Below are 16,194 nucleotides of genomic sequence, written 5' to 3'. Positions count from 1 at the left end.
CTGTCCTTCCTGTGTTCTGGCCTCGGGCGGGGCGATCGTGGCTGGGGAGGTGGGAAACGGTCAGGAGAAGAGAGCTAGGGAGGCCTCCTTTGTACCCCCGGCTGTCCTGGGGCCCCTGGGGACCGTCTCCTCCCGAGACACACAGGGGCAGCCAATCCTCCATCCATTCATGCATTCACCCCTTCCCTCGCTCGCTCCTTCATCCATCCACCCAGTCACCCAGTCATCCCTTCGCTCTCTGATCCGGACACGGTGTGGGCCACAGAACGCACAGGTGAGCAAGACGGGCCCAGCGCCTGTCCTCAGGGAGCTCCTTGAAGGTCAGCCAAAGACACGAGGTGAACTTGGCGAGGAGGCAGTTCAGGCGCAGCGAGCACTGTGAAGGCTGGGGGCGGGGAGGGCGAAGGAGGGGATGGGGTGCAGGATGGAAGCCTCCCTGAGGAGGTGGCATCTGAGCTGAGACCCCAAGGGAGAAGAAGAGAGTCCCAGCGGGGCGGGGAGAGGGGGTTCCGAGTCTCAGGAACAGCAAGTGCGAAGGCCTGGGAGAGGGAGGAGGTGGGGGCGGGAGGGCAGGGAGTGGCGGGGGTGGGGGGGAAGGGTGACTTGGACGGGGGCTGTGGCACAGTCAGGGTCCCGTGCCCTTCGGGGTGCGGTGGGAAGCCATCGGGGTGGACACAGCCTGGTCACGTCTTTAAAGGCTCCCGGGGCTTCGCGGGGGCCGCACTGAGGAGGGGGCAGGCGGAGGAAGAGGAGCTGGAGCCCCGTGAGTGACTAGAGACCTAGAGACGGCGAGGCTGGATCGGGGTGGGGTGCTGTGGGGAGGGAGCGTCCCTTCCTCTTCAATTTTTGGGAAAAGCTTAAGTATGCTAGGTCTCAATTCTTCTTCAGGTGTTTGATGGAATTCACCCGTGGAGCCGTCTGGTCCTGGACTTCTGTGAGCTGGGAGTTTTTGATGACTGCTTTCCTTGCATTGCTAGTCACTGGCCTAGTTAGGTTTTCTGTTTCTTCCTGATTCCCTCTTTGCAGGTTGTATGCTTCTAGAACATTCGAGGGCAGGGTGGGAGGATTGCTGGGCAAGAGGACTGAACCTGGCCCTGCTCAGGCCGCCGGCTGTGTGTGCAGGGGAGGCTGGGGGGACGGGAGCTCGGGGAGTGACTGTCACAGCAAATGTAACCGCCCCCCCCCCCTGTCTACAGGGCCCCGGCTGGCACAGGCCCGTGAGACATCTGGGTCCATGGCCACAGTGGAGCGGCCACTGCCCACGGGGAAGGACCACGGTGACGATGCCCGCGCTCTGGGCCGAGAGCCGCCCTTGCCCGAGCTCATTCCAGACCTTTATTGTCCATTCTCACGGATGAGGGGCTCCGTGGGGCGCCGCGACCCTCGGGGCCCTCAGCAGGGTCTGCAAGACGCCACATGAGACGGGGCCTGTCTGTGCCCCTCTTGCTGCCTGCACTCCGGCCACAGACACCCTTCCTGTGGGTCCTGGGGGGCACCACGCCCCCACCTGCCGCAGGGCCTTTGCACGTGCGCACACCCCTCTTTTGCAGGTCACAGCTGTCAGGGTATGTCCGTCACCCCGAGTACACACATACACACGAGGACAGAGTTAGAGCTTGTTTCTTTCTCCCTCGGTTACCCAGGGAGCAGGGGACCTGGCAGGGAGCAGGGGCTCCCCTTCCCATTGGGAAGGAGTGGGAGACACCCCAAAACAGGCCGCGTCTCGCCCTGACCACGGCGGCTCTGTTGGCTGGGCGTTGTCCTGCAACGTGAACAAAGTCACGGTTCAATTCCCGGCTGCAGCAGAGGCCTGGGCTGCAGGTTCAGTCCCAGTTGGGGCACTGTCGCCACCCCACGATCCTCAGTGCGGCTTGGAGAAGCGAGGTGACCTGCCCAAGGTTATTACGCAGCCGGCGTGTGGCAGAGCAGCAACTGTTTCCCATGCGCTGAGGTGTCATGGGCACACAGTCACCGCGCCTGTGCGGACGGCCCGAGTTGGTGAGCCTTGGCTTAGATGTTGGACCCTCAACCCACCCCCACCATCCAGACAGCAAACACAGCCACCACCCTCCAGAAGTTCTCTTGTGCCCCTTTGTGGGACCTCCTGGCCCCCAGCACCCCCAGAAAACCACTGAGCTGCTTCCTGTCACGATAGGTTAGGTTGTGCTTTCTAGAATGTTCCACAAACGGAATCACACAGGATGCATTCTTTGTCACTGGGCTCCTGCCACGCAGCACCGTGACCTTGAGATGCCCCCGGTGCTGTCATATCCGTAGGTCATTTCCGACTGCTGGGTGGTGTTCCAGAGCGAGGGTGCCCCGGAACCTGCTGAAGGCCACTGGGCCTTTCCCGGCTCTGCCCGTTACAAGGAAAGCTGCTGTGAATACCCATCCGTGTACAAGTCTGCGAGGACCGAGGTTTTTGCTTCTCTGGCATAAACACCTGGGAAGGGAACAGCTGGCCCCACCCCGAGTGTACCTTCACTCTTTAAAAAGCTGCCCAGTGGCTCTGAAAGTGGCCGCACCGCTGCATTCTCCAGGCGGTGGAGGAGAGTCCCGCAGGGGGGTGGGGGCCTGCACGCAGGCCCACCAGCTCCAGAGCCCCGTGTCCCTCGCTGCCAAGCCCCAAGCCCGCCCCACTCCTGGCCCTGCTTCCCAGCGGGAGGCTGCCCGGGCTGCTGGTGGAAGGAGCCAAGCGACGGCAGGGGGCTGGGCTGCACCCACCCCCACCCACCCCACCCAGAGGAGCAGGGCCTCCCTTGTCCCCACGCAGCAGCGGTCCCCTCCCCTGTGCGTCTGGCTTCCTCTGGGAGCGGACTGCTGCCTTCCCAGGGGCCCGGCAGCTCCGGGGGCAGGGCCGGCGGGCGGTGGGCTCAGGCCAATGCCAGCGTGCCCGGGTCGGCCTCGGACCCTCTGTGCGCCCTGGCCTCTAGCTGGGGCCTCCCAGGCCAGGGACAAAGGCTTGTGCACAGGGCTGAGGGCTTCACTGGGCTCCTTACCAAGCTGGTGAGAGGTGAGTGTGTGTGAGTGTGTGAGTGTGTGAGTGTGTGTGTGTGTGTGTGTGTCCCTCGGAGCTCAAAGAGCAGAAAGGAAGAAGCCATCAGAACGCTGGCAAAGGGGGAGAGACAGAGACAGAGACGGAGAACCGGAGAGAGACAAGCAGCCCAGCCGCGGTGGGGGGGCGAACCTCCCCTTCCAGACCCCAGGGAGGTGGGCTGGAGGCGGGGAGGGGTGCGAGAGGGGAGCAGAAATTCTTCATTAAAAATGAAGCCCCGGAGCCCGGCCCGCGGCGGCCGAGGGGCCGGGCGGCGGCAGCCGCCCTCTCGCCGGAGCTCAGAGGCCCACGCTGGCTGCCGCCGCCCGCGGCCGACCTCACGCGTCCTCAAAGCCAGCCTGTCCCACTTCCCCCGCCGGTTGCTACAGCAACTGAGCTCTGAGTAATCAGCTGCACGGTGACCTTTCTTCCCCCGGAGAGGGAGGGAGGGAGGGAGGAGGAGGGAGGTGAGAGCATGGAGAGGGGCGGTGGAGAGAGGATGGAGAGGGGAGAGCGGAGGGAGGGCGATGAAGGGGAGGTGAGGATGCTGGGGAGCGGATGGAGAGAGGGGGGAGATGGAGGGGGAGGGGAGGAGGGCGGCTGAGCGGCTGGTCAAAGCGGCAGAAGCACTGCAGCTGGGGTCTGGGGGCTTTGCGGGAGGCGCTGGCAGTCAGAAGGCGGGGAGAGGAGGGGCGCGGGCAGCACGGGGTGCCGCGGGGAGGGAGACGCGCCGAGCTGGGTGGGGGGAATGTGGGGGGTGCTGACCCGGACAGATCCCTGCCCAGACACCCCCTTCACCTGCCCCCGCCCCTCCGGTGGTGCCGCCCCTCCCTGGCCCTCAGAGACTAGGAGACAGTGACGTGCTCCTTCGGTTGCCTGTGCGCTCTAGCTCAAAGGCCGCCCTCTGGGAGCAACCAGCATCCGCCTCCCCCAGCACCCCATTCCCCGGATGGGAAAGTAAGGCCAGGGAGCTTGTTTAGTTTCGGGACAAAGGTCCTTGACCTCTGTGACACCTCTCCCGCCCCAGCTGCTTCTGACTGGGAGGCAGAGTGAACCCAGGACCCCGACAGGGGTGCGTCCTGGCCCATCCCCAGCCCTCCCGCTGCGCTCCTGTCTGGCCTCAGTTTCCCTGGTTGTCAAGTGCAGATGCCCAAGGTCAGGTGTATTCTGTCCGGAGAGGTAGCCCTTCTTAGGGAGCATTTGTGGAGCCCCACACCCGGGTATGGATTTGAAATTCTCAGAACACAGCGGAAGCCCCGTGGAGAGGATGGGAGAGATCCGTGTTGCTGGAGAAACTCGGGGAGGCAGGTGGGCGCAGATGGGACACAGGGCCATGGAGGGAGCCCTGGGGAGCAGGGGCACCACCTCGGCAGGGCACGGTGCCCTCCTGGTACCCGGTGCCCCGCCCCCGCCCCCCACAGAGCTCCTCCCCAGGCTGGCGGCCCAGCACTAGCACCAGGCCCATCACCCACCTGGCCCTGGCAACCCCCAGCCTGCTGTTTCAGGCAAGCCAGCCCCTGAGTCACAGCCTGGCTGTCCGAGGTGGGGAGGGACAGCCGTGGTGAAGGTGCATTTCAACAGTCTGAGGCAGTGGGGGTGGGGAGGAGGGACCCCCCCGGGCTGGAGGGGGGCCCTCGCCCCATTGCTGCCCCCAGGGCCCCGGAGTCCCTACTCCTCTCCACCCGGCATCTCTCCCAAGCCCCAGGTCACTCGGGTCTGAGGGGGCGCCTGACCCAAACAACCCATGGAGACTGTGGCACCCACAGTCTGCCAGGCAAGGCATTGGGGGTCCTCTGGAGGCGAGGCCACAGGAGCCGTCTCTCAGGGCTCCACTGCCAGGAGAGCCCGGTGACCCCCAGCTCACAGCCAGGACTCCACCGGTGGCCAGGGAGAGCCAGGGGCTGGCAGGGAGGAGCCACAGGACGCAGGGGGCACGCTGAGGGCCACAGAGCCACCCCTCAGCTCCAGGTCCTCGGTAGACCTCCAGCGGTAAGGGGCGCGGGCCCCACGCACCTCACTGGCCGGCTACGCAGACTGTTCACTCTGAGGCCCCCGTGGTTTTTTCCCGTGGAGGAAACCAAGACCCAGAGGGCGAGAGGCTTGCCCGGGGTCACCCAGCTGGTGACAGGAAGTGCTCTCAGGCCCAGGGTCGTCCTGGACGAGGTGCATGGGAAACCACAGAGCAACCGCACCGAGCTGGCATCAGAGCTGGCTGCCCCGCTGTGGGCCAGCCTGTACCCCTGGCCCTTGCCTCCCCCGTCCCAGAATCCTGTGGGCAGCCAGACCGACCGTCTTCGCACAGAGGCTGCCAGGCCCGCCAGTAGCCAGGCCCGCGGGCAGTCAGTCGTTTGGCTCACCGTGGGAGCCGCCCTGAGCCCAGCTCTGGGCCGAGCGCCCGTGTGCGTCTCATCACGGAGCCTCGGGGGCGCCCTGGGCAGGGGGTGCTGCTATTATCCCAGTTTTCAGACGGGAACGTGAGGCTCAGAGAGACGGGGTGACTCACTTCAGGTCCCACACAGAATGCCGGAGCAGGGCTCGGGGTCCCCCTCTTGATCTCAAGCATGGCCTCTTCTCCCCAGCCTGCATCGGCCGGGCTGGACCAGACTCCGGGGCGTGGGCGCCACCAACCGTGCGTGGACTTGGCTGTGCACAGAACTCCCTCAGCCCCTACTGTCAAGTGTTGGTGGAAACGGCACAGAAGGTCGCCGTGAGCACAGGATAGAGGAGGCCTGTCGCAGGATAGTCACGTGGGCAGGGAGACACTGGTCAGTAGGCTTGGAGAGGCCGTGGTGCCAGGGGACACTCACAGACCAGGGATCTCTCTGAGCACTGGCTGGTGGGGGGCAGGGGCTGTTGTGCCCCATGAGACAGATAAAGAAGCCCAAGTTCAAGGAGGCCAGATGACGTACAGGTCCCATAAGGGATTAGGGTCAGAATCAAGGCAGAAGCAAAGATTCCCTGACCCCCAACCAGTGTGCTCTTTGCTGTCCGCCACTGCTCACCCCCATCCACCTGTCCTCCCGCCGGTCCGCCTGTCCGCCTATGCATCCGCTGATCCATCCACGCTGCCACCATCTACACATCTATTCACTCACCCACCTGCCCACTCGCCCACCCATCCACCCATCCACCCATCCATCCATCCACCATCCATCCATCCATCCATCCACCCATCCACCCATCCACCCATCCACCCATCCACCCATCCATCCACCCATCCACGCATCCACCCATCCACCCATCCACCCATCCATCCATCCACCCATCCAACCATCCACCCATCCACCCATCTATCCATCCACCCATCCAACCATCCAGCCATCCATCCATCCATCCATCCAACCATCCACCCATCCACCCATCCATCCATCCACCCATCCAACCATCCACCCATCTATCCATCCATCCACCCATCTATCCATCCATCCACCCATCCATCCATCCATCCATCCACCCATCCAACCATCCATCCATCCACCCATCCATCCATCCATCCATGCATCCATCCATGCATCCACCCATCCAGCCATCCATCCACGTATCCACTTATTCATCCAACTGCCCTGAACCCATTCACCTATCTTCTCACCCACACCTCTGTCCACTCATTCGTTCACCACCCATCCACCACTCATCCACCCCCCTTCCATCCATCCATCCGTCTCACCCATTCACCCATCCACCCATCTGTCTTCCCATCCACACATCTCTCCTCATCCATCATCCCACTCCTCCATCATCCATCTGTCTGTTCATCCATCCATCCATCCATCCATCCATCTACTTATTCATCCACTCATCCAGTCATCTAGCCATCACCCATCCCAACACCACCCCCCACCCATGGGTCCATCCATCTGCCTGTCATCCACCCATCCATTCATTGTATTTTTGTTGTGTAACCGTTCTGAGCCTTGTCCCTACACCTTCCAGTTCTCACACACACACTTATGTGAGCGGAGTGCTCATTCACACCGACTCCCCCCCACCCCCCCGTCCAGCACACCGGTTCCAACCAGCCCCTTCAAGACCGCGCCGCCAGCGCCAGTGGGAGAGGCTCAAGCTTCTTGTCTTCCCTGCTTGGTCCCGCTCTGGCGGGAACTGGATGCCCAGAGAGAGCTTCTCCTCCTTTTCTCTTCTGAATCACCTCACCTCCACATGTGGGTATTTCAGTCGCAAGAGAGAGGCCTCACAAAATGTGGAAAGAGACCAGACCACAAGGATGGAGATCACTTTCACAACCTTCCCGCTCCGCAGAGGACGCTGACCACCAGGGGACCGGGGAGGCGCCGTGGGCGCCGGAGGCTGTGGTGGTGGCGGCTGAGGCCCCTGTGTCGGGGACCGAGGACCACAGGGCAGTCTGGACCCGAGCCGGGCGGCTTCTGCTCCCGCCTCCCACCTGTGGTGGGACACGGGGCAGCCGAGAACCAAGAACAGCTGCCCCCCCCCCCGAGGTTTGGAGGGACGCTCGGGAGCGTTGGGAAAGGCAGCGACCCCTCGCTAGCCTGTTGGGGGGGGGGTTCTCTGAAGGGGTTAGCGGGGCTCAGCCTGTGAGGCAGAACTTCTGTTATTGCCAAAACCTTCCAGAAAGTTCCTTTGATTCTGCTCGAACTAGCTAACTTTTCTTTCTTTCTTTCTCTCTCTCTCTCTCTGTCTGTCTTTCTTTCTTCACCATCTGTGTCCCAGGACCTATATAAGCCTCCAGGGATCTAGAAATCAATAAAGATATATTCTGCCCTCCTGAAACCTACCGACGCTCGGCTTAGAACCGAAATCACAGTCACGTTGTGTGGGTGCCGCTTCCGGAGCAAACTCAGTCCCGGGGGACCCGAGGAGTGTCAGCTGCGCCTGGCTGGCTGGAAGAGGAGGAGTCCCAGGGGAGGAGCACACTCAGGATGTGGAGGGACGAGGAGGAGGAGGAGGTGAAGGGCCTTCAGGGCAAGGGGAAGGGGACCAGCTCCCTTGAGTGCCTCCCAGGTGGCAGCCCCTGCACCTGGCGTCCCCGTCACCTCATCAGTCCGCCCCGCAGCTCCACGCGGCCGGCATGGGGCTCCTTCGTACATGTCACTGACGACGGGGAAGCGGAGGCTCAGAAGGGACCGGCAGCTTTCCCGAAGCCACACCACTGCCACCTGCTAGACCTGGGGCGCCGGCCCAGGCCCGCCGGTCTGACTCCAACGTCTGGGGCCTGGATTCATCTCCCCTCCCTCAGAGCATCACCCCCCGCCCGACCCCCGAGGTGAGGGTGAGGGAGGAAGCATCCCCATCAGCACCCGCCTCTGTCAGGCAACGCAGGAGGCTCACTCAGGCACTCGATGAACACACATTTACCCACCCCTCCTCTGGGCCAGGCCCCGTGCTAGGCTCAAGGCGACAGCAGTGACAAGAGAGGTCCCTGCCTGCCAGCTTGGAGCTCCCTAGAAGGGGGAGTCTGTGGGGAGCCCTGGTTTGCCCAGGCTTAAAAATAAACCCAGGTGCTGGACAGACCCAGAGAGTGTGTGTGCGTGCTGGGGGGGGGGTGGGGGGGACGGTCCGTGGTGCAGGCTCCCAGAACCCCGGCTGGGGGGCTGGGGAGGCGACGGGCAGAGCTGTCAGCTCCGAGCAGGCTCCTCTCATCAGCATGGGGCCCCAGCCTTCCTGCTTAAAGATCGCCTCAGGCGTTCTCTTAAAGATGCTAACGCTGCAGCTGACATTTGGGAGATCCTGGCAGGCGATCAAACCGGAGCTGAAAAATCGGAGCTGCCGGCCAGGGGCGGGCACCAGGCGGCAGGGACCCGGCTGGTTGGGGCCGAGGGCACCGGGGCTTGGGCGGCCTTCCCCGGCTGCCGCTGCCCTTGTGCTCCCGCCAGGCTGAGCGTGCGGCTCTCTTCTGGGAGGACCCGGTGGGGGGGATGGGGGGGACGGGAAGGAGGCAGAAGGCGAGGAAGGAAGTGGGAAGAGAATGCACATGGAGACACCTAACGCTCTTAGTTCCTCCCAAACTCCAGGTCGTGGCCAGTAAGAAAAAAAAAATTGCCAGAAAGGAAAAAAGCAGCGTAGGGTGGAGTCTTGTGGAAGAGAGGTAGGAGAAGAAGGCTCCTGGTGCCAGTGGCACCTCCCGTTGTGGCCCCCACAGCTGCGTCACTCCCGGTGGCAGAGGGAGGAGAGTGCTCCCAGGAAGCTGAGGGCCGAGGGGCGGGGGGGGGGGCGCGTAGGAGAGAAAGAGCCCCACCTCCCCCCTGCCTTGGACTCCCTTGGCCTTCCACACACATGCTTGAGCCAACCGCGTCTCCCTTCCCTTCCTTTACACCAGACTCCTTTGCACCCACCTGCCCACCCACCCACCACTATCCGTCTCCCTCCACCTACTTCCCACCTACCCATTCATCTCTCCTGCCTTCGACCCAATCAGTTCACCCCCTGCTCACCGTCCCTCTGGTTAACCAATCATCTTCTTCACCCATCCATCCATTAATTCATCTACTCAGCCATTCATCCCCCATCCACGCACCCACCTCCCATCCGTTCAACCGCCCCCTCTCCATTCATCCATCCTTCATCCATTCACTCATCCCCCGACCTTACACACCTCCTCCCCCCATCCATTCACCCACCCACCCACCCAAATGCCCATCTACTCCCCTTGCATCCAGCCAAAGCCTGTTTCTCCAGCACAGGAAAGGCACACCAGTCCACCTCGAGCAGGCCAAGAAAGGCTTCCAGGAGGAAGACCATCTAAGCAGAGACGTGGAGAACAGGTAGGAGAGATCCAGGGATCCACTAAAAGGCGAAGAGGGGTGTCCCCCAAAGAGACGGGAGACAAAAGACAAGACCTCTGGGCAAACATCAGGTCACAGTCTGGCTGCAGCATCAGAGAGAGCACTAGCTTGCCAGAGAGCCCGGGAGAGACCAGCCCAGGCACATGGGTCTGAGTGGGCCCCAGGGCCCGGGCACAGGGGATCGTGGGAAGAGCAGTGGAAGGCACAGAAGGCCAAGTCATGGTTTTGCAGCTGTTTATCGCTGACCCCTCCAAGTGAGCCCCATCCCATTTGGCAGCCTTCCCCCAGTTCCCAGTGTGCCCACAGTCAGACCCTCACACCTCCCCCCTTGCAGGCTTGTCCTTGATCTGCATGAATTCCAGCGTCTCTGGGTCAGGGCTGGGCCTTATCCTTCTTGGTGTCCTGTCCATGGTACTTGGCCAAAGCAGTGACAAATATGTATCCTTGGCTGCTGCTGCTGTGACTCCCCAGCACCCCCACTGACAACTCTGCCTCCATGGACATGAACAAGTACAGCAATGGAAGAATTTGCAGAGAGACCCAAGATCAACACCAGCAAGACTCAGCAGAATGACAGTAAAATGTTACTGGAGGCTTGAGCTGAGACACAAGCAAGAAAGATCTGAGTATTTGTCATGATTTGGGGAAGTTGTAGATTGCACAATTAAAACACATCCCGTCACCCGAATATCAAGAGGATTTGGATTTGTGCTTTTAAAAGACACTGCTAGGCTGCTGAGAAGTTAAAAACAAAGACAGCAGACTTCCGGTCAAGATGGAGGCAGAGGTAGACACGTTTCGCCTCCTTGCACAACCATGACAAGGATCACAACTAACATCAAAACAAAAAACACCCTCCTGGCTGGCGTAGCTCAGTGGATGGAGCTCGGGCTGGGAACCAAAGTGTCCCAGGTTCGATTCCCAGCCAGGGTACATGCCTGGGTTGCAGGCCATAACCCCCAGCAACCGTACATTGATGTTTCTCTCTCTCTCTCTCTCTCTCTCTCTCTCTCCCTCCCTTCCCTCTCTGAAAATAAATAAATAAAATCTTAAAAAAAATAAATAAAAATAAAAATAAAAAAAAGAAACACATTTAAAAAAAAACAAACAAAAAAAACAAAAAACACCCTGAACTGCTCAAAAACCCAAACTGTATGGAAGCCGGACAACCAAGGATTTAAAGAAGTCATATTCATCCAGACGGGTATGCAGCTGGGGAGCTGAGACAGAGAGGATGCCGTGGCCAGTGGAATGGGCAGTCCATTCACTCACGTGTGGTGGATGAAAACCAAGACGGATACCTGGGGAGCAAGCGATCCCAGCCCCAGGCCAGACCACACAGCCCAGGGTTCCAGCACCAGAAAAGTTAAGCCTCTTAACTTCTGGCTATAAAAACCAGTAGGGGTTGGGGCGGTGGAAGAAATTGCCGGTCTCCGGGGAGAGTCCATTTAAAGGGTCTGCACAGTCCTAGTACGCAGCAAACCCAGCCGCACTGGGAACCAACACCAGGGCAGTGGCTGCAGGGGTGTCAGTCATGGACAGGAATGGGGCGAAGTGACTGGAAAAGGCTCAAGTGCTGGGCAAGCCTCCAACAGCCAGGCAGTGGCACTGTCCCCTCTCCAATCCCTCCCCCACATGCAGAGCCACAAAGTAATGAAGTGGGTTGCCCCATCCTGGTGAATACCTAAGGCCCCACCCCCTACAAATTAGCAGGTGCCTGAGAGATGGAGTCAAAGCAGCTCTACCTAACACACAGAGGCAGACCCAGGGAGGCTGCCAAATTGAGGAGGCAAAGAAACACAGCCCAAAGGAAAGAACAGAACAAAACCCCACAAAAAGAACTAAACGAAATGGAGCTAGCTAACCTACCAGATGCAGAGTTCAAAACACTGGTGATCAGGATGCTCAGAGAACTCACTGAGTACAGCAAAAGCATAAGGGAAGAAATGAAGGCTACACTAAGTGAAATAAAGGAAAATCCACAGGGAACCAACAGTGAAGGGAAGGAAACCGGGGTTCAGATCAATGATCCGGAACATAGGGAAGAAACAAACAGTCAACCAGAACGGATGAAGAAACAAGAATTCAAAAAAGAAAAAAATGGGGAGAGAATAAGAAGACTCGGGGACATCTCCAAGTGCACCAACACCCAAATCATAGGGATGCCAGAAGAAGAGCAAGAGCAAGAAACCAAAAAAACTTATTTGAAAAAAATAAAGAAAGAAAACTTCTCTAATTTGTTAAGGGAAATGGACATACAAGTCCAGGAAGCACAGAGTCCCAAACAAGTTGGACCCAAAGAGGACCACACCAAGACATATCATAATTAAAATGCTAAAGGTTAAAAGGGAATCTCAAAAGCAGCAAGAGAAAAGCAGAGAGTTACCTCCAAAGGTGTTCCCATAAGACTATCAGCAGATTTCTCAAAAGAAGCTTTGCAGGCAAGAAGGGACTGGCAAGAAATGTTCAAAATGATGAAAAGCCAAGGACCTACAACCAAGATTGCTCTATCCGGCAAAGCTGTCATTTAGAATGGAAGGGCAGATAAAGTGCTTCCCAGACAAGACAAAGCTAAAGGAGTTCATCATCACCAAACCCTTATTATATGAAACATTACAGGGACTTATTTAAGAAAAAGAAGAAGGTCAAAACTATGAACATTAAAAGGACAACAAACTCACAACCATCAACAACTGAATCTAAAAAGCAAAAACAAACTAAGCTAACAACCAGAATAGGAACAGACTCACAAAAATGGAGATCACATGGAGGACTATCAGCAGCGAGGGAAGGGGGAGAATGAGGGAAAGGTACAGGGATTAAGAAACATAAATTGAGCCCTGGCTGGCGCAGCTCAGTGGATTGAGCGCAGGCTGTGAACCAAAGCATCGCAGGTTCGATTCCCAGTCAGGGCACATGCCTGGGTTGCAGGCCATGGCCCCCAGCAACCACACATTGATGTTTCTCTCTCTCTCTTTCTCCCTCCCTTCCCTCTCTGAAAATAAATAAATACAATCTTTAAAAAATATTTAAAAAAAAAGAAACATAAATTGTAGGTACAAAATAGAAAGGGAGATGTTAAGAATAGCATAGGAAATGAAGAAGCCAAAGAACTTATATGCATGACCCATGGACATGAACTAAGGGGATGGGGAATTGCTGGAGGGAAGGGGGTACAGGGTGGAGAGGGGGAAAGGGAGAAAAACTGGGACAACTGTAAGAGCATAATCAATAAAATATACTTTTAAAAAAGATGCTGCTGGTTCATAAGGTTTGGGAACCGAAGGAGCCCAAACTGGATGCGAACTGATAGACCCCCCCAAAGACCCAAAGCTTTAAAAGGGAAGGAACCCCCCTGAAGATCTTTGTAGGTAGACTGAGCCCAGTTACTTCTGAAGAACAAATCAAAGAATACTTTGGAGACTTCGGAGAGACTGAAAATACTGAACTTCCCGTGGACACAAAAACAAACGGAAAAAGGGGCTTTCGTCTTATCACTGACACAGAGGAGGAGCCAGTAAAGAAATTGGTAGACGACAGATGTCATCCGATTGGTCCTGGAAAGTGGGAAATCCAAGTTGCCCAGCCAATGGGGTGTGCAGGCAGCTCCGGCAACAACAAAAAGGAGGAAGAGGTGCTGCCGCTGGTGGCCTGGGGGGTTCTGGGGGTCACGGCTGCGGTCAGGGCCAAGACTGGAACCAAGGATTTAGTAGCCATGGAGATCGAGGATCTGGCGACCACAGTAGTGCCGATGGTGGCGGTCAAAACCACAGTGGCGATGGCGGCCGTGATTCAATGGGTGTCACTCTGGGAACTACGCACAGGGGTGGGGATGTGCAGACTCCAACGAGGGTGGCAGTCACCGAGACAACGGCCGGCCACACTACAGGGGGACATCGAGCAAGCAAGAGGAGATGGCTAAAGGACCGTGTCTTGCGGGAGGGCGTGGAAGACGGGCCTTCTCTTGCTCTAAGATGGTTTTGGGAGAGACTTCCCGGCGCACAAGCCACAGCGGTGTCCCACCGTCCACAGCCGCCCCCAGTTTTCCTTGTTTTTACCTTGTCCTTTGCTGTGTGTGTTATGATTCATTGTGGGTCTGTGTTTATGCCGTTTTTATTTGCATGGTTTCATGTTAAACCTCAAATAAGTGCTTCCTTATGTGATTGTTAAAAACAACAAAAAAAATGTATCCTCTCCCCAGATTCTTCTCTTCTTCCCCTGGGAGGCCCCTTCCAAACACCCCATCACCCTGCCCTGAAACTGGGGTGTCATCTGCACCCCCTTCCTCTCTCCCTGGTGCCCCCACCATGTTTAATCAAACAGCAGAAGTTCCACTTCCGGCACCCCGAGTCAGCCCAGCCTCCCCACCTGCTCCGCCACCAAGCTCTTCGCTGCTCCCCCGCCTCCAGGCTTGCCCCCCAACCCAGGCCACGTGCATGGGGCGGAAAGATGTTTCTCACACACCAGCTCGACCTTCCATGGCTCCCCGCTGCCTTTAGGATTCAGTCCCACATCCCTGTTGCTGTGTCTAAGGCCCCTCCCCAGTTGGCTAATGCCGACTTCTCTGGGCTCCGGATTCGCCCCTCTGAGACATGAGGTCCATCAGGTGCCTTGCTGCCCTTGCATGGTCGGTCCCTACTGGGTCTCCAGCGCCGTGGTTTGGCTCCAGCCACCGGCCCGGCCAAATGCCGAGAAACATCCTGTGTCTTCGACTCCCAGCTCACCCCTGCACTTGACTCCCCTCGGACCCCGCCCTCTGCCCCCACGAGCCAGGGGGCAGTCCCACGTTCTCAGCGCCGAGACCCCCAACGCCTGGCCGGCCCTCGGGTGGAAGAAAATATCGCTAAGAGCTACGAGGAGATCTGAGTTTACCCCAGGCCCTCCCTCCCCAGAGCCAACCATTTCCACTCGTTATTTGTGCCTTAAACCAAAGCTTGGCCTCTCTCTGACTTCACAACATTTTCACTGGTTTTATGGCCACGGGAATGCTCTTCCTGTCTTCACGTTCGCAGGAAGGAGAGCGCCCTGGCCCTGACTCAGAATTGGATTCTAGCTGGAGGCGTCCTCTCTGTGGCAGGCTCCAGGGAAAGGGATTATCTGTTTGTTCCTTGACCTTGAGTGGGAGCTGAGGCAGCCAGAAATGGGAGAGATGGGAGGGGGGAGGCTGGGAGAGGAAGGAGGGGGCGAGCCAGGGCTGTGGCCCCGGGACCAGTGCTCTGCCCCCCGAAGGACCCGCCAGGTGATGGGCAATGAGAGGCGAGGGGGGAGACGGGCCACGCTGCCTGCACAGCTCGTCCGGACCCGCGGGCGACCAGATGAACTTGGTCCTCTGAGGTCCCCAGGCTGCACTGGCTGCCTGTCCCCACGCCCGGTTCCCCTGGAAACTGAGCAGAGCAGGTATTCAGAGAGCTGGAAGGAGATGTCAACCACCCAGGTAGGAACCAAATTGCCATGCACACAGAGGCCAGCCAAGGCTGTTACAAACCCATCACTTGGTGGGGGGACTCGGGCCGGGCGCCCGGCCTTGACCGCGGAGAGCCCGCAGGCGAGGGCAGTGGCGCCTTCGGGGGCGAGCAGTGAAGATGTGAAGAAAAGGAGCCCTTCCCAGAAGGGGTCTCCGTCCCTCCTCCCCCTCCTGGTGTGTGGCTGGAACCTCGCCCACCTATTGGGCACCTTCTGTTTGCCAGCGTCCCATCCCTCAACGAGCCAGCCATCTCTTCTCCAACGGAGCCGCAGGCAAACTTAAAGTAGAGACTGCTTCCTCCCAAGTAACCTCATTCTATTTTTCTAATCCTCACCCGAGGATATGTTCACTGATTTTACAGAGAGAGAAAGAGAGACAGGAGGGGGCGGGGGAGAGAGAGAGAGAAAGAGATTGGTTGCCTCTCGTATACACCCCAGCCGGGGATCGAACCCGCAGCCTTCTGGAGTACAGAACGACACTCCCATTAACATGGCCACCAGGCCTGGGCCCAAATAACCTCCCTCTTAATACAAAATTAAAACATGCTTATGGTAGATCATAGACACTGAAGATAAGCTCCATGAAGAAAATAAAGCGTCTTTTCACCCCTTGCCCTTGGGCATTGGGGCTGACCCCCCCGCCCCCACCCCGTGGGCTTCCACGTGCAACCTTCCCCCCGACTCCCGCACACAGTGGACGTGTGAGAACGACTCTGGGTCTGATCATTCACCTGCTGACGGGTTAGCCACGAACACCGAAACTATCCCGGGGCCCGCCCGAAGGTAACCGCTCGGGGGTGTTTTAAATTCCTTGGGGGTGTAAAGGCAGGTAACAGAAACCCAGGCGATGCCCACGTAACCCAAATAAAAGCCAAGGGCCCACGTTCCGCGTGGCTCCCTGCGCCTCGCGTGGCCGGATAACCAGCACCGTGAGTAATT

At 58.6% G+C, this 16,194-nt stretch overlaps 1 long non-coding RNA gene and 1 pseudogene across 1 annotated transcript; both read left to right on the top strand.

Moving 5' to 3' along the window:
• Positions 1–2,800: 2,800 nt before the first annotated feature.
• Positions 2,801–8,520, top strand: LOC123823535. The gene is made up of 2 exons (XR_006786544.1): positions 2,801–3,013; positions 7,721–8,520. It is a non-coding gene; the product is annotated as an uncharacterized LOC123823535 (long non-coding RNA).
• Positions 8,521–10,270: 1,750 nt separating this feature from the next.
• LOC123823326 lies at positions 10,271–14,658 on the top strand (annotated as a pseudogene).
• Positions 14,659–16,194: the final 1,536 nt, after the last annotated feature.

The sequence above is a fragment of the Phyllostomus hastatus genome, unplaced genomic scaffold (genome assembly GCF_019186645.2).
Source record: "Phyllostomus hastatus isolate PE091 unplaced genomic scaffold, TTU_PhHast_1.1 phas_contig_495, whole genome shotgun sequence".
Lineage (NCBI taxonomy): Eukaryota > Metazoa > Chordata > Mammalia > Chiroptera > Phyllostomidae > Phyllostomus > Phyllostomus hastatus.
Note: the sequence above shows the minus strand (reverse complement) of the source record. Positions and strands in the feature narration are given on the sequence as shown.